Here is a 22,947-nt window from a genome sequence, read left to right on the forward strand (position 1 = left end):
CAATGCAGATGTCATATCATAGCAATCTATCAATAAATGCACACACACACACACACACACACACACACACACACACACACACACCCTTGTACTCTCTGATGTTCGCTCTGATCGGCGCCCCTGCGGATTGAAAAAATGCGCTGAATTCATGCCCAGACTCAGATCAGGGGGAGGAGCCGAAACTTGACGCAGCTTGCGGCCGTTTCAAATGAGTTTTTAAAGCGGACTGAAGCGATTACAAATTAATTAATCAAATTATTTTTTAGGAGGGCTGGGCAGAAGTTTAGGGGGGCTGAAGCCCCCCTAAAAAGGGCCTAGTGACGCCCCTGTTCACAGCTATTTTAAATTGTAATGATATTACAGTTTTTACTGTATTTTTGATCAAATAAATGCAGCCTTGGTGAGCAGAAGAGTCTTCATTCAAAAAATCGTACTGATGTAGGCCTACGTATAGGCAAACTTATTTCTAGTTACAGCAATTCTTCAGCAGTAATTCCAGTTACACACACAAATGTGAAGAGGTCCTGCAGCTATTGAAATAAATGAAATGAAAGAATAATGACTTTTCCTTCACTGTAGAGGTTTGTGCACCTGTGTGTGTGTTTAAGTAACACACTTCCCATGGGTTAGTGCTGCTTTAACAGTGTTTAATAGTGCATGCAGCCCAGTTTCACTCAACAGTCTCTCTCTCTCTCTCTCTCTCTCTCTCTCTCTCTCTCTCTCTCCAGGAGCATGTGGAGGGACAGAACTGCGACCGCTGTAAACAGGGATTCTATAATCTCCGTGGAGACCGTCTCAGTGGATGCGAGAAGTGCTACTGTTCTGGTCTAGCCAGCCTGTGTGCTGAATCCCACTGGGACTACAGTAATGTAGGAGACAAGTTGTTTCATTATGAATGTGTGTGTGAGAGAGAGAGTGGGGGTGGGGGTCTCGTTTCTCATTAGTTACACTATCTTAAATCTTTCCTTGGCTAGTGGGATTCAGTCTTATTAAGCAGTAATGGCTGTTCTTACACACACATGCACACACGGATGATTCACACGGATATTTTCCAGTTTAATGAGTGAACAAAAGTTGCTGGTCATCATGTTTAGAATCGAACTGTCATGAGCGCAGTCTTTACACATACACACAAAGGGGACAGAAGTTAGGAAGGGTGAAAGGTTAATAGTGTATGGGGCCCTGGAATTTTTTGCATCAATTTGTGTGTGTGTGTGTGTGTGTGTGTGTGTGTGTGTGTGTGTGTGTGTGTGTGTGTGTGTGTGTGAGAGAGAGAGAGAGAGAGAGAGAGAGAGAGAGAGACAGAGAGAGAGAGACAGAGAGAGAGAGAGAGATTCTACCAGCATCTGTCTGTACAATTAAGCTGACCTTGATTTGTCTTTTCAGAGCTCCACTAGCTTTAATTACGGTCGTGTGTGTGTGTGTGTGTGTGTGTGTCTGTGTGTGTGTGTGTGTGTGTGTGTATTCTGTGGCTTTGATGTACAGGCAGATCTTAATGACTTTAAATGTTCTTATTAAGTGTTCAAACATTGATGCCACTGTCTAACACACAGTCTTACTCTGTACACTGTACTCTGTACATCTTAAAATACACTGGAAAAGGCCTGAAATTTGGTGCTGTACTGATAGTATTGCACATAATTTTACTCATTTCTACCTGGTTCTGCAATTATAATACTGGAAATTTCTGTAAATAGTTATTCGGTTTAACATATAAAAAGAAAAAAAAAACACACACAGAAAAACATAACATAAAAATCTCTCTCAGACAGAAATTAAACTAAAAAAACAACACAATCCAATCCAATAATAATCAAAAAAAAGAGCTGATAGCACAAAAAATGTGTACTGTGATTTTTGTTTATTTAGATTTATTTTTATTTTAAGTTAAAATAAATAAATTAAATTCAAAAAGGCACTGCCTTGCATTACAGAAAACATCCCCAAACACCATCTACAGTAGTATCGAGTTTTAAGTATGTTAAAAACAACATGAATATAATTTAGCACATAAATGTATTCATTTAATAGTTGAAAAGGAATGTATATCACTGTCATTTAAAAAAAAAAAAGTCTTAAATGTCTCACTACATTCCATGCTCAGATAATATATATATATATATATATATTTTTATTTTTTTTTAATTTTTTTTTTCAGTGTATTTACATTTTTAATTTGCATTTATCATTTACAAGATAAAAAATACTTTTTTTTTTTTTTTTTTTTTAGAGAAAATGTATTACCACACTGGCAATAATGTTCCCTTTTCTAAGTGCAAATCTAACAAAAAATAAAGTTAATGCACAGAACAGTGCTTCGCAGTAAGTCAGATGCTACCAAAATTCTTCAGAATACCTTCCTTTGTGTTCAACAGGAGGAAGAAACACTTACAATACAGGTTTAGAACAAGTGCAGGGGGAGAGAATGATGACAGAATATAACTTTGGGGGTGAACTATCCCTTGAATAATGTTCTCTTTAAAATGAGATCACACTGTGCTAATAAGATTTGAAATAAAATGACAGTGACGTGAAATCAATAACTACTGAATGTAATCATAAACAGATGCAGATCTTTTATTTGTATATTTTTTAGTCTTAGAGTACATTTAAATAGTCAAAAGTAAAAATAGACTATGTCATCTGTCAAGCTTACCTGAGAACAGTATAAATAAACAAAAATAGTGACACTTCAGAACAGAAACACAAAGGCATCAGTCTCCCTGTTGACAGTGTTGTTGTACACAATAGTCTCTTTAATAGACCATATAATGAACTGTTTCTTCTCCCACAAACAGTGACACAACTTCAGTTTTGAGGTCATTTGACTGAACATGCAATAATATTTAGAATATTTCACATTAGAGAAAGGATACAGGCTAAAAAAAACCAGATGATCATTTACATATAGTCATTTAGCAGACACTTTTATCCAAAGCGACTTACAAATGATGACAATAGAAGCAATCACAATAAAAGAACACAGAAACACTGCTAGGCAGAACTGCAATAAATCATGATGACTCTGACTCCTCCAATCACAAAGGAGATTGACTGATTATGAGGTTTATAATGAACTAAAAGAGAGCTGTTGGGCCTTCTGCTGAACTGATAATAACCAAAAAAATACTAAAAAAAAAAAAATATATATATATATATATATATATATATATATATATATATATATATATATATATATATATATATATATATATATATGTATTTATTTTATTTTTTTTTGCATTTGATGACCATGTATACCTGTAGCACTATTGACTTCCCTACAGAACAGTCTCAGAGATGTGTGTGTTCTTCTGGTGTGTTTGTTTGCAGGTGATGGATATGTCTGGATGGTATCTGACAGGAGCGGATGGGGAGGGGCTTGTGTGGGACGGCCCACCAGCTCACCGTCAGCCAATCAGACGTGCAGACTCACCTGAGAGCACCATACTACTGGAGCGCACCGTCTGCTTACCTGCACAAGAAAGTGAGTGTGTGTGTGTGTGTGTGTGTGTGTGTGTGTGTGTGTGTGTGTGTGTGTGTGTGTGTGTGTGTGTGTGTGTGTGTGTGTTAATCTAAGCCAGCACACTGTGCTGATGTATAATGTGCTGCAATGATGCCACCACATGACCACAATACAGACATCATTTATCATCATTATGTTACAGGCTCATTTAGCCTTTCATTTGCCCTTGATTTAACTTCAGTGTCTGCAGGGGGAGAGACACAGCCGGTGACTTTAAACACAAGCATAATGGGAGTATGAAAAATTAAATCAGAATCGAATTGTCTGAGAATCACCTTCATTTCATTTCAGACAGCGTAAATTAGTGTTTTTGTGTGTTTTCCGATGTAAACGTGAGGATAGATGTGCTGAGGCCTTTAAAAAACATCTGAAGATGCACCTCTTCCCTAAGAGCTCAACCAGTCCACAGTCACAACATAACATGAAATTTGTATAACTCCTATTTATGTAACTTGTGTACTAATCTTGTTTATACTCAGTGTGCATGTTTACTCAAGACTTAATCTTTGAAAGACAAATTTTTAATAAAGATTTTTAATGAAACTGTTCATCAGCTATTCATCATGTAAAGTTATTGTGTCTCTTCACAAGACTTGGACTAACGCACTCAATTCATATGGATTTGTTTTATGATTCATTTATGACCTTTTTGAATCTTTTAAGTTTTGGTTGCATCGTGGATTTCAGTGCAGGGACAGATACCTCTCAGGATTTGTTAAAATATCTCAGTGCATGTTTTATATATTAACTAAAGAAATACCATTCACATTAAGACTAGTAAATGGGGTTCGACACCAGTTCATATGCTTCTTTCCACACATTCAGCTGTGACCAAGCATTAGAAGAATGAACAAACCCTGAGCACACACACACACACACACACACACAAGTTTAGGACTCGATGAGACGGTGAACGGGATGAATATGCATGTGATTGTCCTGCGTATTCAGATGTGTGATGTGGGAATAAACTCTGAGCTGTTAAAGTGGGTCAGCATGTGCCGCCGATGTGCTTTGACCTCTGAACTCTCTCCACTGCTAATGATGCCATTACTCTGAGTTCAAAGGCACTGTCAGCATTCATCTAAAAGGCTTTTCATATCCACGTAGATTAGGCTGTACGTTTAATTGACTTTTAAAATTTTAAATGAAGGATGAATCCCATTGAATGTAATGGCCAGTTACTTGCATAATAAATAAATAAATAAATAAAAAGTTTCCCGATGCCTGTCAAGAACATGACCAGGTCAACAATTACAGTTTTCCTAAAGAAATGAAAGCTTATTTTTAGGATCATTAGGATTATTTTCACTGTGACATTAGTTTCATAAAAATAAAGTGCATTGTCCACCAAATCTACATTACTATATAAGGCAAAATAAAATAAATAAATTACACAAAAAATATAACTAAATATATAATTATTTCCTCTGCTTTTGCGGTGTAATATGTATAGAAGCCCTTTTCTGCCACAGAATTAAAATAAATAAAAAAATAAATATATTTTTTCTCACAATTGCAAGTTTATATTTCACAATTCTGATGTTTTTTTTTTTTTTTATTAATTTTATTTATTTATTTATTTTTTCAGATTTGCAGGCATATATTACACAACACCTTGCAAATCAGATCAAATCAGATTTTTTTTTCTTTTTGGTGGCAGAAACAGCTTCCATAAATATGACCCAGACACTTCTGCATGATATTGCTGTTATATAATTGCAGTAATACACAGAGTTTTAAAAGGTTGATCACTTTTGAGGATGTTTTTATGGCTTTTAAATCAGACATTGTGTACTTGTTTAACACTGGAATGTTTAATGCTTTCCCTAAACAAAGAACATTACAGTAGATTTAGATTGACATGCACTTTTTACACACATTTGCTTTCTCTTTATTTTTATTGGGTATGTGACACAAAAGTTTTTGAATGCTGGATCCTATGAATTCATACTGACTCTTTCTACAGAGTAGCTGCATATTTGACAGGGTGTCTGGTAATAGTTTATCTCTATGGCAACAGCCTCTTTCGGTAAGATGATGTTAAATAAGCGACCTACTCATATTTCCAGAGACGTTCAGACATTTTTACATTAAGAGTTTAAATTGCTGTGGACAAAGTACACATTACCTGGAAATTGTTGGTCTTTACCATACTTGCTCACGGATTTCACACACGAACTGGCGTTTCACATGGTGTGATGGAAATTATATGCAATCATGAATATGTTCAATTTGATACCCCTTCCTGAAAAAAAAAAAAAAAAAAAAAAAAAAAACTTTTAAATAAAATATTCCCAAGATCTTTTTATTTATTTATTTTTATTTTTTATTTGTTTTGTGGACATGCCACAAAAACCAATTTTCAAATAATTTCCATGTGATTAAATGAGAACACACAAAGGGGTTGTTAATAAAAGTTTGAATGTTTGACATAACCTGCAAAAGTATCTTATAAAACCTATCAAAAGTTTTGTTCCTGGATTGATCAGTGCATCGCTCCAGTTGTGTTATATTGAAGCAATAACACACAATCAAGAGCTTTCATGCCAAATATCAGCTGTCAATTAGTCGTAGCTATTGCTGATATCCAGACCAGACTGTAGGTGTAATATTTCTTGTACATTATATTATTATATGTAACATGCATTTTAGTTGCAATATTGCTAGTTATTTTATATTGTTTGATCCATCAATGACAGAGACAGCAGATCCAAGATCTCAAACATTAGCTGTGTTTTGTTCCTTAATGATTCTGTGTTTTCAAACTATTTGGATGAGTGAGTGATTCAAATGTCTTATTCATAAAAAAACATTCACCTGTTTCCTCCTGAATTTGAAGGAAAGTTTGAATGAATGATTCAGACAGGGACTGATTTATAAAGTCAGTGCTTTTGGAAACAATACTTAATTAAACTTGACTTAATTACATTTTGCAACAGTATAAACACTTAAGTACTTGATACCATATAATTTTTACAGCATAGCTGATAGTATTTTTGTTTCATAGCAACTGTTAATGTTTGTATCATGTATTAAGTGTTTTTAGAAAAGCAATAAGGCACTTGAGGTGGTGTAATACTGTGAATATCGTCTCTGATCACGTAAACACCAGCAGCATCAGGGACAGAATGATGTCACTACAATCAGAGACACAAACATCTTACAAACATGTAAGATATCAAATCAGAATTAGTAAAGAAAGGGTTTCCGCCTGTCAAGTCTCAACATATTCAGTGGTCACTAGCGTTCGCACATGATTTGACTATCTCTCCAGATGTGTGTTGCCTTTTGAACTTTATGTCACAAGCGCAACACAAAGAAACCACACTCTGTTTGTGGAGCTTTTTCTGTTTGTTGTGTGTGTGTCTGTGTGTGTGAGGCACAATGGACTGGCGTAAGGTGTCTGATGTGAGTCTCAAACCCGGGTCTCCCAGTAAGGGAAAGCTAGTTCTCTACCACTGGTCTACTGGGAAAGAGAGTTTTTTAGAAGACCCATGTGCAGAAGGAAGGGTAAACTCAGTGGCTCAGGTAACTCAAAGGCAGGCAGTCTTTACTTGATCTCAGTAGTCAAATATAAACAAAAGATCAGTTACAGCTTTACAAAACAAAATATAAGGAAGGGAAAACATAACTTAACTGTTTTATTACTCAGGTAATCCGTACTGGGTAGGCTCAAGACGGAACACAGCTCAATGAAACTGCCAAACTTAAATAGGTCACCTAGTGGCCCGGGGGGTTCTCACAGTAAAGGGCAGGGGGTGCCCACCAATGGCTGGGAGAGTCATTGCATGAGGGAGCAGACAGCGCTCCCTAGTGGCTTGGACAGTCATTGTAGGAGGAGTCTTACAGGAGCCCCTCTCTCAGGAATGGCTCCTGACGGTCCACTGGCTACGGTTGGAGTCATGACGGTGGGACTCTCTGATAAGGTCTGGATCTAAAATGTCCCCAGCTGGCAACCAGGACCTCTCTTCTGGGCCATAACCCTCCCAGTCCACTAGGTATTGGATCCTTACACGGACTCGACATGAATCCAGCAGTCGACGGACAGTGTACACTGGCTGCCCAACAATGATTTGGGGTAATGGGGGGGGGGCTTCTTGGCTGTGGACAAAGGAGAGCAGACAACAGGCTTCAAACGTAAAATGTGAAAAATGGGGTGGATGCGCATAGACCTGGGTAAGAATAGCCGGTAGGACACAGGGTTGATCTTACTAAGGATCTTAAAAGGTCAAATGAATCGGGGTGCCAGTTTCCGAGACTCTAGATGAAGTGGAAAATCCTTAGTTGACAACCACACCCTCTGACCTTGATGTAGTGATGGCCCAATTCTATGGTGCTGGTTGGCCTGTTTCTGCTGCTGTTGTGATATTCTCAGTAAGGCTGTACGTGCTTTACGCCAGGCCTGACGGCACCTCTTGACTAATTGGGTTGTAGCTGGTACCTGGACCTCCAGTTCCTGCTCATGAAAGAGAGATGGGGGAAACCCAAATTGTGTTTTTTATTAGCAAATTCAGGCCAGATCAGACGGGAGCTCCAGGTGCTTTTATTATTGGACACCAGGCACCTGAGGGTCTTCTCAATCTCCTGGTTGACCCGTTTTGTCTGACCATTAGACTGAGGGTGGAACCCAGAAGACAGACTGATGGATGCTCCAATCAGACGGCCAAAAGCCTTCCACAATCGAGAAGTAAATTGCGCCCCCCGATCAGAAACCATGTCCTGAGGAAACCCGTGGATCCTGAAGACATGCTGCATCATGAGGTCTGTGGTCTGACAAGCTGTGGGGATCTTAGGCAGAGGTATCAGGTGACATGCTTTTGAGAATCTGTCTACCACCACCAAGATGACTGTGTTACCTTGTGATTTAGGAAGTCCAGTAACAAAGTCCAAGGAGATGTGAGACCATGGACATATTGGGGTTTGGTAAAGGATGGAGTAGATCTTGAGGATGGGCTTTAGGTTCTTTATTTTTGGCAAAACAGCCAGACACAAATTTTCGCTGAGCCTTCCTTACTGCCATTTCTATTCCCCACTGAACCCCTGCCACCACCTTTGAGCTGGGAATGATGGGCACAGGTCTTTCCTCCACATCTGGCATGTCAAACTGTCTCAAAAGGGCATCAGGCTTGGAGTTTTTCGAGCCTGGTTTATAAGAGAGAATGAACTCGAAGTGGTTAAAAAAGAGAGCCCACTGGGCCTGGTGTGGATTTAGCCTCTTAGCCTCCCAGATGTATGTGAGGTTCCTGTGATCTGTCCAAATGACAAATGGGTGTTTGGCCCCCTCTAGCCAGTGTCTCCATTCCTGCAGTGCCAGCTTCACTGCCAGCAACTCTCGGTTACCTATATCATAGTTATTTTCTGCTTGGGTGAGTCGACGTGAAAAAAAAGAAAAAAAAAAACCTGTGTTGAAGCTTATTGTCACTCTTGGCCTTTTGGGACAAAACAGCTCCCATTCCAACATCTGACACATTCACTTCTACTACAAAAGGCAACTCTAGATCGGAGTGGGTCAGGATGGGTGCAGAGGTGAAGCGGTGCTTGAGGAGCTCATATGATTGATTAGCCCTTTCTGTCCATTGAAATGGCCTTGAGGTCTTTTTGGTAAGGGCTGTAAGGGGTTTTGCAATAGAGCTGGAATTTCTTATAAATCTCCTATAAAAATTTGCAAAACCAAGAAAGTGCTTTACCTGTTTGACAGAGCAAGGCTGAGGCCAGTTCAGAACTGCATGGGTCTTGCCAGGATCCATCTGAATGCTGCCATTGGAGACAATGAACCCAAGGAAGGAGACAGTTGGTACATGGAACTCACTTTTCTCAATCTTCACAAAGAGCTTGTTCCTAAACAGTTGAAACAAAACCTGCCGGACATGCTGGACATGATCTTGGTAACAATGGGAGAAGATTAAGATGTCATCCAGATAAACAAATACAAGCATCTTGTATTTGCATCTCTCGTATCTCTCTTGTATTTGCATCTCTCGTAAGCATCTCTCGTAGAACATCATTAATAAATGCCTGGAAGATGGCTGGGGCATTGACTAGACCAAAGGTCATTACCTGATACACATAATGGCCAGTTGGGGTGTTGAACGTAGTCTTCCACTTATCCCCGGCACCGATCCTGACCAGGTGGTAGGCATTCCTATGATCCAGTTTGGTGAATACCGTTTGGTTTTTTAGAGTGATACAATTTGTACCCCAGTAGTCAATACATGGACGGAGACTCCCATCCTTTATCCCCACAAAGAAAAACCCAGCTGCTGCCAGTAAGGTTGAAGGGCGGATGAATCCACTGTAAACAGCCTTGTTGATATATTCCTCCATAGAGGCTCTTTCTGGGGCAGACAGATAGAATAGTCTCCCTCGATGTGGACAAGTGCCAGGATGCAGTTCAATGGCACAATCGTAAGGTCTTTGGGGTGGAAGAGAGGCATCACGTTCCTTGCTGAACACTTCACAGAGGTCTGCATACTCTTCGGGGACATGGGATAACTCGGGGTAGGCAGAACAATCTGTGGAAGCCACTTGTCTCAGTCCAGAAATAGCCAGAATCTCTGTGGATGGGAGTGGTGCCTCAAGTAGTTTAGGGAAGGTTGTCTGTGGGAGAGAGACTGACAGAGAGACAAGCCAGACACATAGCAGTTAGGCCCCCACTCACTTATCTGTTTGGAAGACCAGTCAATTTGAGGATTATGCAGAGCTAGCCAAGGATACCCAAGGATCAAAGGAAACTCAGGAGAATTGATAAAAAAACTGTATCTCTTCTCTATGAGAACCTACATGAAAATGGAGGAATGTGGTGCACTGGCTTACCTGGCCAGAACCTAGGGGCCTTCCGTCCAATGCGGTAACATTCAGAGGATCATGGACAGTGATGGGCTGAATCTTTAACTGTGTGGCCAATGCAGAATCCATGAAATTCCCTGCAGCACCAGAATCTATGAAAGCCATGAGTTCATGAAGTTCATTGCCCCTGGAGATTGAGATGTCAATCGAAAGGCCCAAAGCTGCTGGTTGGGGGTAAGTGATTACTCTCATCCCAGGCCACCTCTTCTTGGGCGAGAGCTGCCTTTTCCCACCAGTTTAGGACAATTAGCCCGGAATTGACCTGACTCACCACAGTACAGGCAACACTTTTCTCTCATGCGTCTCTCCCTTTCGGCCTGTGATAACCGGGTTCTTCCCAGCTGCATTGGCTCTTCAGAACACCTGATCAGTGAGGAAGGTTCCACAAAACCAGTGGATCGGTGGTGTGGATCGTGGGCAGTCGAGTCTCACAACAATGTTCACCTTGACGATTTCGAATGCAGTTGTCCAGTCTGATGGCAACATCGATTAGAGAATCCAAATCAGGGGCTGGGTATCTGTAGGCCAGTTCATCCTTTAACTTATGTGATAGAGCACGATGGAATGCAGCTTTCAGGGCTTGCTGATCCCACTCACTTTCTGCAGCCAGGGTGCGGAACTCGATAGCAAACTCTGCAACACTGCGTGTTCCTTGTCCAAGTTGAAGAAGTCGATGATCAACCTCTGCAATACTAACAGGGTGGTGGAAGACCTTCCTCATCTCTGCTATGAAGAGATCACTGTTGGACGTGAGAGGAGACTTCCGCTCCCAGAGAGCTGCAGCCCAATCCAGTGCCTTTCCTACAAGAAGGGTTGTCATATAAGCCACTCTGTTGCTCTCTGTAGGGAAACTGTTAGGCTGCAATTGGAAAGCAAGAGTACACTGTGTAATAAATACTCGACACCTCTGTGGGTTCCCGTCATACATCTCAGGGGCTGGAAGCCTAGGCTCGAGCAGGAGACCAGCTGTTGGAGCTGGCTGAGGGGTACCTTGAAACTGGGCTGGCAGGACTGGAGCAACCAGATGGCAACAGGAAAACATAACTTAGTTGTTCTATAACTCAGGTAATCCGTACTGAGTAGACTCAAGACTGAACACAGCTCAATGAAACTGCCAAACTTAAATAGGTCAAAATACAGGTGGAACAAATTAACTTAATGAGCAGTCTTAACTAAAGGGTTCACAGCAGTTAGTGCCACCTAGTGGCCCGGAGAGTTCTCAGAGTAAAGGGCTGGGGGTGCCCACCAATGGGCTAGGACAGTCATTGCAGGAGGAGTCTTACAGTGTGTGTGTGTGTTTTTGTGTGTGTTTGTGTGTGTGTGTGTGTGTGTGTGTGTGTGTGTGTGTGTGTGTGTGTGTGTGTGTGTGTGTGTCTGTAGGTGAGCTCTCGTCCATATCAGGCCCACACTGGTCTCTGCTTGGTTTTAAGGCGCAGCGGGAGGAGTAGAGGTTACGGGGCTGATTTTGTGGAGAGAGGGGTTGCAGCAGAGGTTGGAGAGCAGAATGCTCTGGAGTTGCTTCTCTTTAGTTTTAAGGCGCCCAGCGGACGGCCTGTTTCTCATTTCCTGTAAGATGTGCCAGAGGTGATTCTCTAATTTCACTCTCTCCCTTCAGTTTTCCCATTTAGTCAGCATCTGTTCATGCTCAGTCTTAGTATTCAGGTTTTGATTTGTGATTTCTTTGCAATCTAAACTCTCACTAATAAATAATAAACCGTGTTTTCTTTCTTAGTTGAAGTAACACTGAGTATATTGGACAGTAAATACCATAGTGTATGGTATAGTCTACCATTTTCTTCTGATACCACCATAGTACTTTTGTAGACCATTAAATGGCAAGTGGAAGTTATTATTACATTCACATTAAATGATTAAACAAGTCAGTTAATAAACAGGTGGTTTGAAGTGACTTTGTTGACCAGGGCATAATTAATTTTTACTGCTGAGAATCAATTGATTCTTTAACACTCAGGACTGATTGAGCTGAAGAGGTTGCCAAAAGCTTGATTGATAACAGGAAGCAGAGCTTGTTCCTGCTCCTCAGCTGTTATCCAGTAATAGAGTGTGATGTTTGAACCATGGCTTTTGCATTCAAAGTGGTAACCTGCAGTTGTAACCCTGTGTGTGTGTGCGTGTGTGTGTGTGTGTGTGTGTGTGTGTGTGTGTGTGTGTGTGTTACATGCTGGATTTACAAAAATCATTTACATTTTAAGAAGTGTTTTCTCAACATTTCAACATTGCATCATCTACTGATGGACACATTCATTTTTATTTTAATTATTATTCATTCATTGGGTTAGTTAACCAGTGTATTTGTCTTTAGAAAACTTTTGTCCTTCAAACACATTAAAATGATATTTGTTCTTATTTCCATGAAAAGCAGGGATTCCCTTTTTTTTTTTTTGGTCTTTTATTTTATGCCAAACCTCTTTCACCTAATATATTTACTTGAAGTACCCTGTGATTTTAAGGAAAAAAAAATGAATTAATAATTTAATTATTAACTTAGTAATGATTAAGTAACACATTGGTTAATGGTCACATGACATGCAGATAAAGAAATAATTTACAGGTCCTTCTCAAAAAATTAGCATATTGTGAAAAAGTTCATTATTTTCCATAATGTAATGATAAAAATTAAACTTTCATATATTTTAGATTCATTGCACACCAACTGAAATATTTCAGGTCTTTTATTGTTTTAATACTGATGATTGTGGCATACAGCTCATGAAAACCCAAAATTCCTATCTCAAAAAATTAGCATATCATGAAAGGGTTCTAGCTAACAAGCTATTAACCTAATCATCTGAATCAACTAATTAACTCTAAACACCTGCAAAAGATTCCTGAGGCTTTTAAAAAAAACTCCCAGCCTGGTTCATTACTCAAAACCGCAATCATGGGTAAGACTGCCGACCTGACTGCTGTCCAGAAGGCCCATCACTGACACCCTCAAGCGAGAGGGTAAGGGGACACAGAAAGAAATTTTCTGAACGAATAGGCTGTTCCCAGAGTGCTGTATCAAGGCACCTCAGTGGGAAGTCTGTGGGAAGGAAAAAGTGTGGCGAAAAACGCTGCACAACGAGAAGAGGTGACCGGACCCTGAGGAAGATTGTGGAGAAGGACCGATTCCAGACCTTGGGGGACCTGCGGAAGCAGTGGACTGAGTCTGGAGTAGAAACATCCAGAGCCACCGTGCACAGGCGTGTGCTTTTGAACCAGAAACAGCGGCAGAAGTGCCTGACCTGGGCTACAAAGAAGCAGCACTGCACTGTTGCTCAGTGGTCCAAAGTACTTTTTTCTTCGGATGAAAGCATAATTTTGCATGTCCATTCGGAAATCAAGGTGCCAGAGTCTGGAGGAAGACTGGGGAGAAGGAAATGCCAAAATGCCTGAAGTCCAATGTCAAGTACCCACAGTCAGTGATGGTCTGGGGTGCCATGTCAGCTGCTGGTGTTGGTCCACTGTGTTTTATCAAGGGCAGGGTCAATGCAGCTAGCTATCAGGAGATTTTGGAGCACTTCATGCTTCCATCTGCTGAAAAGCTTTATGGAGATGAAGATTTCGTTTTTCAGCACGACCTGGCACCTGCTCACAGTGCCAAAACCACTGGTAAATGGTTTACTGACCATGGTATTACTGTGCTCAATTGGCCTGCCAACTCTCCTGACCTGAACCCCATAGAGAATCTGTGGGATATTGTGAAGAGAAAGTTGAGAGACGCAAGACCCAACACTCTGGATGATCTTAAGGCCGCTATCGAAGCATCCTGGGCCTCCATAACACCTCAGCAGTGCCACAGGCTGATTGCCTCCATGCCACGCCGCACTGAAGCAGTCATTTCTGCAAAAGGATTCCGACCAAGTATTGAGTGGCATAACTGAACATAATTATTTGAAGGTTGACCTTTTTTTGTATTAAAAACACTTTTCTTTTATTGGTCGGGTGAAATATGCTAATTTTTTTGAGATAGGAATTTTGGGTTTTTCATGAGCTGTATGCCAAAATCATCAGTATTACAACAATAAAAGACCATGAAATATTTCAGTTGGTGTGCAATGAATCTAAAATATATGAAAGTTTAATTTTTATCATTACATTATGGAAAATAATGAACTTTTTCACAATATGCTAATTTTTTGAGAAGGACCTGTATATATTTTATATTAAATTTAAAATATTATGATTTAATTCATTATTAGCTTTCCATTAAACTAGCAAACAGTTAAACTTACAAACCTAGTAATGTGCTTCATGTTGTTAATAACAACAAATGTAATATATTTTCTTTGTCTTTGCATTTTTATATCAATATGGTACAAGATTATCCTTTTTAAATCAATGTGATAAACAATTTAGGTCAAAAGTAATCTAAGAGTTATCAAAAGATATTCCGTTTATATTAGCTACAATGTGTAATGAAATGGATTACATCTCTAACTACTATTTTTGTCATGTAATTTGTAATCAGTAACAGTAATCTATCCATCTTTGTGCATAGACAGTGTTAAAAATGGAAAACTTTTTAATGCATTTGGCTGTTCTAAAGTTTTAAAGTGCAAGTTTTTGAATACATATTGTGAATGTCTCTGTGTGAACTAAAAAACATGGTTCACAAACAAAATAAAATATGGACCATTTTTGACGTTTCACAACCGCAAAGTTTTAAATATGCATATAAAAATGCAAAGTATTAAATATGGTTAAATATTCAAGGGTGATTAGCTAATTGGCAACTAAACAAGACACAAGTGATGATGATAATTAAAAACTATGGAATCAAACTGGTGATTATAGCAAAGGAAACAGGAACACACAAATTATGTCCATGAACGCAAAACTGGAGCTCAGGCTGAACATTATAAAAATTGTGTGAACACCCATTTTTATATGGACTAATATAGTTTGTGTAGGCTACATTAAAAATAATAAATAAATAAATAAATAAATAAATAAATAAATAAATAATGTTTCAATTACCTTTACTTTTTTTTTTTTTTTTTTTTTTCTTTTTTTTAAATGTCTGTATCCTGTAGTTCAGGGTTTCCCAAAGTGGGGTTCGCGAGCCCCTGGCGGTTCGTAAGGGAATTGCAGGGGGTTCGTGAGTTGGTACACAAGGTATGCCTGCTAGTTAATACCATTAACAAATGAATTAAAAAATAATAATAATAAAAATTAAGTTAAATTAAGTGTTTGCTAAGAAATATTACAGGTTTATACAAATGTGATGTAAATGTAAAATCTTAAATGTATGAAAATAATTATCTTTTGGAGAAACCCTGTATAAACAAAAATATTTGTTATTATTATAAAAAAAATACATTGTAAAATACAGTAATATGAATTTTTACAATTTGTTGAGTGTAATAATAACAATAGCTTGTTTGTTGTTATCAATAACAAATATGTTTTTAAAGTTAAACATGCAACTATGCCATTAAATAATTGAAATATTTACTTAAAATCTCAGGGGGCACTTCAAGTACATAATTTAGGTCAAAGGGGTATGGCTGACAAAAAAATTTGAAAACCCCTGCTCTAGTTCATAAAACAGTCTAGTGAAATATTTGTTGGGCTGTGTTTAGTACAAGTTTCCTCAAGGAAGCCTGTTTAGCAGGAACATCTGTAACCTTTATGGCCCATTTGTTTGGTGTCTTTATGATCATGACTGCAAACACAAAGCATGACAAGACTTCATCAGTGAAGATGAATAGTGAATGATAAGGAGCATCGTTTACTAAGAAGGACTGTGTCCAAACAGCACAGAACTACTGCGGCAAAGCTTAATATCCACCTTCAAGACCCTGTTTCCACAAAAACTGACCACATTTTAAGATCCATACTCAGACTTCAGTTACTTTTTTACTTTTTGCACATTAACAGTATCTTTTAAAATTTCCTTTCTAAAAGCCAACCGCTTATATACACTCAGAAAGTCTTCAGGTGTTGTGGAGATTCGCACAGAGGTCAGTCATTAATCAGGTACTACACAGCATCTGAGCACTGGGTTTACAGAAATCTTTTCAGGTTTAAGAAGTGTTTCAACATTGCATCAACTTCTGATGAACACTTTAATATTAATATTTGAATTATCGGTTATTTTACAATGTATTAATTTGGAAAGCATTTGTCCTTCAAACACATTAACATGCACAAATTCACCAAATTTTTTGTCATCTGGTCCTCTTAAACAAATAGAATATTTTCACTTAGTGTTTTATTTTGATTCATTTTTTACAATTGTTTTTAATTTAACGTGTTTATGATTTAATTATTAATTAGCTTTTCATTTAACTCATAAACCCCCTGCAGTTGTTTCACAAACACAGAGTGGGAAACCTTGATGTATTATAATGGTTAATGCACTTCATGTTGTTGATAACAACAAACAATATATATTTTCTTACTGTTTGAATTTTCATGTCAATATGGTACAAGAATATCCTATTTAAATCAATGTAATAAACAATTTAAGTCAAAAGTATTCTAAAAGTAGTCTGATTATGTTACCTAAAATGGATTACATTACTAAGTGCATTTTTTGTCATGTAATTTGGAATCAGTAACAGAGAGAATGTGTGTCTACTTGCATTAATGAGAATTTGGGAGAAATTGCACTTAATTGTCCTGAAAATAAAGTCACAGTCTTAATAGTCTTTAAAAAATGCTTCATTTTGTGTAAGCCAAACATAATGTTGTATTGTTTATTGATTTTGGCATGAAATGTGGCATTTCTTGGCCGATTCGCCCAAATGTCATTTCAGTCTTGCCGGACAGCCGCAGTGCTGAAAAATCAATCGTTTTTCATGTGTTGGTCAGGAGACAAATGTCTCTCCTCTTTTCTTTAGAGCAGTCAGCAGTCAGAACATATAAAAGTGGGACGATGTTTGGTTTGCATGTGAATGCCGTGTGCTGGAGAGATGTGCTCTGACCTCCACTCACAAGCCAATCTTGGGAGATGTGAAGTGTAGGAGTATGTATGCGTGTGTGTGCGTGTGTGTTCATGTGTGTGTGTATAGAAAGCCAGCACTGGATACAGAAAGCACATGGTGAAGTGTAGTTCTCCCCACTGGAGCTGGAGTTCCTCCCCCAGTGTGCTGGTCTGATTTGCCCTGCAGCCTAATGTTACTCAATAACACTTCGGCTTTGTTCAGAGAGGCAGAGATGTTTGTGTGTGTGTGTGTGTGGCTTCATCAATAATCACTGCGTGTTGAACTTGTTTTCACGGTTGCTGCCCCTTGCTGCTGTTTGTGTGTGTTTGCACCTGCACCTCTTGGCGTACGCAGGTCGGCTGGAGTACTCGCTCTCTTATGACACAGAGAGCAAAGACGAAGCCGTTCGCATCATCGGTGCTCCTGATGTCATCATAGAGGTACATCTGCACAATCACAAACACGTTCACACTGAGTTTGATAGGATCAAGGCGAATGAATGGTTTCTTTAAACTCTGTGCTGTTGTGATTCATCGTAAAACATGCAGGCGGACTCTCTCAACCTTTAGGCCTTGAAATTAAACTCAGTTTTTCTCTCCAACAATTTAATTGAAAACTGTTTTTGTAACTCATCCTACAGCTTTTAGTTGACCTCTTTAAAATTTTGGTCGGAATATCTGCTAGTCAGAAGTTCATAAGCAGATTTTTTTTATTTTCTGAATGGTTTTCCTGCAGACAGATTAAGCTGTGAAGAGACCACCCAGAAAGTGAAGCTGTACCTTGACAATTTACTCATTCATTAAATATTTTTATTTATTTATTTTTAATCAGGGGTAATACACATTAATCATTGTTAAAAATGTTTATAAATTAAATAATTAATAATTAAATAATAATCCCTAGAAATTTTCAGTTTTAATTTGATTTATCATTTATCTTTCTTTCTTTCTTTTTTTAACCACTTTGACTTTTTATACATTTTAATTTTATTGAAGGTCTATTCCAATCATGAGTTATTTTAAAGGCAAATGGTAACTGACTAATAATATGAACACTCTTTAATATGAAGCAAAATCAGAATCTTAAAAACAACAACAACAATAAATCAGCTAATTGTATCATGTGTTACCAGCTTGAAAAAAATAAAAATAAAAAATACATAACTAAAATACCACAATAATGGAAACTATTTAGCTTTTTATCTAATTCATAAGAGCTTGCTTATAAATAGTTTATAATTATAAGTTATATTATAAGTTTATAATAGTCTCAAGATCAGAATTGCATGTTTGTGTACAAGTAGTCATGCAATATGTATGCGGCAGAATCATAGCTTTCATTAATAACATCACAGCCTCTTAAGTTAAACTGTTTCTAATGAACCTCAAATTGGATAAATTAAATTTCATTCTATTAACCATTATCTTCACCTTAACAAGAAAGCTGAGAATCAATTATTATTCCTAAATATTTAAATGAATTTCTGTCCTTGGACACATATTTCTGCTTTAGCATGAAACTTTACAGTTTCTGTAAAAAAAAAAAAAAAAAAAAAAAAACATGCTTACAGTTTTCTTGACATACAGATGCAAACAGGATTTAGTAAGCCATTGTGAGACATGATCCAAGAAATTACTTAGTGAAGTGAACATTAATAGGAGACTTTGGGATTCTCCAGAGGGTCACAGTGAACTTTATGGGACAGAGTTGTAAAGTAGGGTTAAACTGCTGATAACCTCAGAAAAGTTTTGCTGTCCTTGTGTTCTTTGGATCATGAATAACTTACTGTACACCTGCAGCTGCTTGGCCACCTAATTGCTGCTTGCAGCAATATTTTTAATTTAACTTTTTTTTTGTAAATGTAAACAACATTAATAAACTTATACTGTATATGCTGTTTGCCTAAACAGCCAATTATTGTGCTGTAACCTTGTGTAGAAATGCCTAGAGGAAAGGGCCACACATATAGAAGATGCCATTTGCAAATGCAAAAAAACAAACAAAACAAAAATATTAAAATGTGAGGAATTACTGTAATATGCCAACAGCATATCAAACGAATGCATTTTTGTGCAGAATATGTCCTAATATAAAAGAAGGCAGTATTTCATTTAGGCTTCAGGGGCTTTGAAACGCAGCACATGAGAGAGTCCGAGCCGCAGGGTTTGTACTGTATCTGTGTTCTAACACACTAAATGACCTCTCCTTTACCCAGAGATCCCTTCACGATCCCTTCACTGATCCACCGCGTGTGCGTCTCAGAGCTCAGCGTGCCGTCTCGCTTTCGTCCAGAATTGGTCAGAATCATAGTGTAGATGTGCAGCTGTTTATTTCTGTGAGTGTGTTTGTTTGTGAGTGTGAATGCGTGCGTTTGTGGTGTCGCGCAGCTGTGTGAGCTTTTTCACAAGCTCGCAGGAGCGTTTACGTCTGCGTGTGTGTAAAAGCATGCTCCAGTTTGCATTCACTTACCTGTTTGTGTAATTTGTGTCTACTTATCTCAGCTGTCGAATGGTGTATTCTCTATTATTTGGTCTCAGCAGAAAAGCACTCTCCTAATATTTGGTTTATTCATGTTGGTTTATTCAATTTTTTGGCAGAATTAACTTTTTATTCTCAGCCACATCTAAATCTGGGCTGTTAACCCTCTGTCAGTGTCATCCTTTTGTGTGATTTCTTTTTTGTAAAATGTTTAAAATTAAGAAATAAATAATAATAACAATAAAAAAATTAATAAAAATAAAACGGGGTTATTAAGCTCCGGTCCTGCAGCTTCAACTTCAGCTAACCTTTAAACTCCTGACTGAAATGATTATGACAGGATTATTATAGTTATCTAAAATTGAAACTAGGAATGCATGATATTGGATTTTTTTTTTTTTTTTTTATAATTTTGGCCGATACCAATACCGATATATTTCCTTTTGTTTGGAAACAACACAAAGACTCTCCTGTGCAGAAATTATAAGCAAAATATTTTATATTTTGGTTAGTTTTTCACAATAACTTATTTGTTAGAATTAAATAAATAATGAAGGTTTTTTGACAGTATACTGAAGCTTTGAAAATAACTATAAATAAACTATATATCAATCGCTGCATTTTTTCCCCAGAAAGATGCAATGTTAACCCTAACATTTTATTTTAAGATTTAACATTTGTAGATGGTCTAAAGCAAAAGATATGTAAAAAGTCTGAAAATCTTTTAGAGCTTATGATTTGTTAAAAAAAGAAAACATATTACACATTAATAAATAAATCAGTATATATAAAATTAATTTACAAGTGTCCTGTTTGTGTTTGTTTTTCATGTAAGCTATAGCTTCTGACTTTTTGACTTTTCTGCATGTCATTCAGAAGGGCTCATCCCTATGCCCTTATTGTCAGGATCCTGTGCTCAGACAAACCCTTGACACTAATCCCTTCAAAAGGTTCACCCTCTGGAGTGAGAGCTTCGAATGGTGTAGGGGACCAAACAACTGTTTCTTGAAGTGCCCTTCTGCATCATCATCACATGCCCAAACGGAGGCTCCATCATCATGCAAAGAAATGTGCGCAAAGGATCATGGGAGCCCGAAGTGTCCATCAGTTGTACACTTCGAAATCCTTCATTCCGAAGGGCCCTTTAAAGTGGCCAGTTTTGAGCACTTCAGTTTGGAACGACCCTTCAATATGGTGGCCATGATTGTTTTCACTCCAAAGTGCCCTTCGGAGGGCAATATATCCCGTTTGGAACGCACCATCTGTCACACACGGAAACCGTCATTCTGTACGTGCTTTCACAGATTAAATGCAGCGATCCAAAACAGTCAGTCAATCATCATTCAGGCAAAACTTTGCTTTGAGAATGAGCCACACCCTGGGCACATGTGAGTTAATGTATTCCTCCTATCGCAAGACATATCGGCATAATTTTTTATATCGGGCAGATGCCGATATTTACATTTAAAGCCATTATCAGCAGATTCCGGTATCAGTCCAATAATATCATGCATCCCTAAACCATAAAAAAAAATGAAAGAGCGACCAATTTTCCTCAGGGAAATCCTGTCTTGTTATTTTACTGCAATGCAATAAACCTGTGTGTGTGTGTGTGTGTGTGTGTGTGTGTGTGTGTGTGTGTGTGTGTGAAGAGAGAGAGAGAGATAGAGAAAGAGAGACATTTTAAGTTTCTATGCTGACATTGTGATAATCTTCCGTTCTTTGTAGATCTGAAAGCTGTTAGTGTGATGTGAGGCTGTGTGTGTGTGTGTGTGTGTGTGTGTGTGTGTGTGTGTGTGTGTGTGTGTGTTTACTGCTGTGCTCATGTGTATATGACAGGTAATTATTGCTCGTTAAGCCCTGTTTTGCATGTGCATACCTCATTAACTCTGTGCAAATAGAGAGTCCAGCTTCTATAAATCCTCAATCTTCTAGCAGTGTGTGTGTGTGTGTGTGTGTGTGTGTGCGTGCAAGTGCATGTCAGTATAGCCTGATTTTCCCAGCAGTCTGTGTGGTGGTGGTAAATAAACGAGCCGAATGAATCGCTTCCCATGATGCTCTAGGATGAGTCTGCTCACAATGTCAGAGCGGAGATATATGGGTTACCTGTTATTGCATCAATGCATGCACACTCATAACACACACACACACTCGCACAATTCTTCAGAAAATATAAAAAACAACATCCCAAAAAAAATCCCCCCTCCACAAAAAAAAAATCTCATCCTTTATATGCACATCACATGCCTCTTTATAAATCACGTTACCTCCCCCCCACACACGCACACACTCTGTATTGAGATACCTAAATGAAGACAAACCACTTTTTACTGTTTTTATGTAAAGATAATTATATTGACTAACCATAAGAAATAAATGCATAAATAAAATTAACTGAGAAAAAAAGTTGTTTTTAGAAAAAGCATAATACTATATATATATATATATTATGTGTGTGTGTGTGTGCGTGTGTAGAATTCAGATGCACAACCTGCGCAAAGTCCGTCTGAGATTTTTCTTTTAAATAAGCTATTTATCAGTGGCCTGTGTTTAGGTTCAGTAATTTCATTTTAATGGCAAAGAAAAGGTTATTAGTCTGTTACTGAATGCCTTATTTTCAAAAATGCCCAATGTTATTTTCATAGGAGCCTGATAAAAATACTCATTGTAAATAACAAACTAAACCCACACGTACACAGTCACTTAGTTTGAGAACATACCAAAGATGTCTTGCATATAAAGCGGATTCTTGATCACACTAAAACCCCACACACACAGTCTCTTCGTTTTAAGAACTAGACCAAATTATGTCTTTCCTATAAAGCGGATTATAATTATTATTTGATGTTTTATTAACAAAGTCCGGGAGGAGCACGTTCAGATAATTAACCTAATTAACACGAGAGGAGCATAATAAGTAATCAGCTCAGTTAACAAGACAAGAGGTGTGTATATATACACAGCAGGGGGTGGGGGGTGTACACTGGGTTCGGGCCAAAATTCTGAGCTGAGAGCCCTCCCCTTGGACAGCACGCCAAATACGCATAACCTTTACTCTGTTTATTATATGTTAACTCTTAACTAACTAAACTACATGAATAGAGATTATAGCTTATACAACAACTATCACAATTATGGGGACAAATTGTAAAGCTAAGT

At 38.1% G+C, this 22,947-nt stretch overlaps 1 pseudogene; it reads left to right on the forward strand.

Annotated features, from left to right (window-relative positions):
* The window catches only part of LOC109113227, a 186,710-nt pseudogene that overhangs the window by 114,582 nt on the left and 49,181 nt on the right, over positions 1-22,947 (forward strand).

The sequence above is a fragment of the Cyprinus carpio genome, chromosome B20 (assembly GCF_018340385.1).
Source record: "Cyprinus carpio isolate SPL01 chromosome B20, ASM1834038v1, whole genome shotgun sequence".
NCBI lineage: Eukaryota > Metazoa > Chordata > Actinopteri > Cypriniformes > Cyprinidae > Cyprinus > Cyprinus carpio.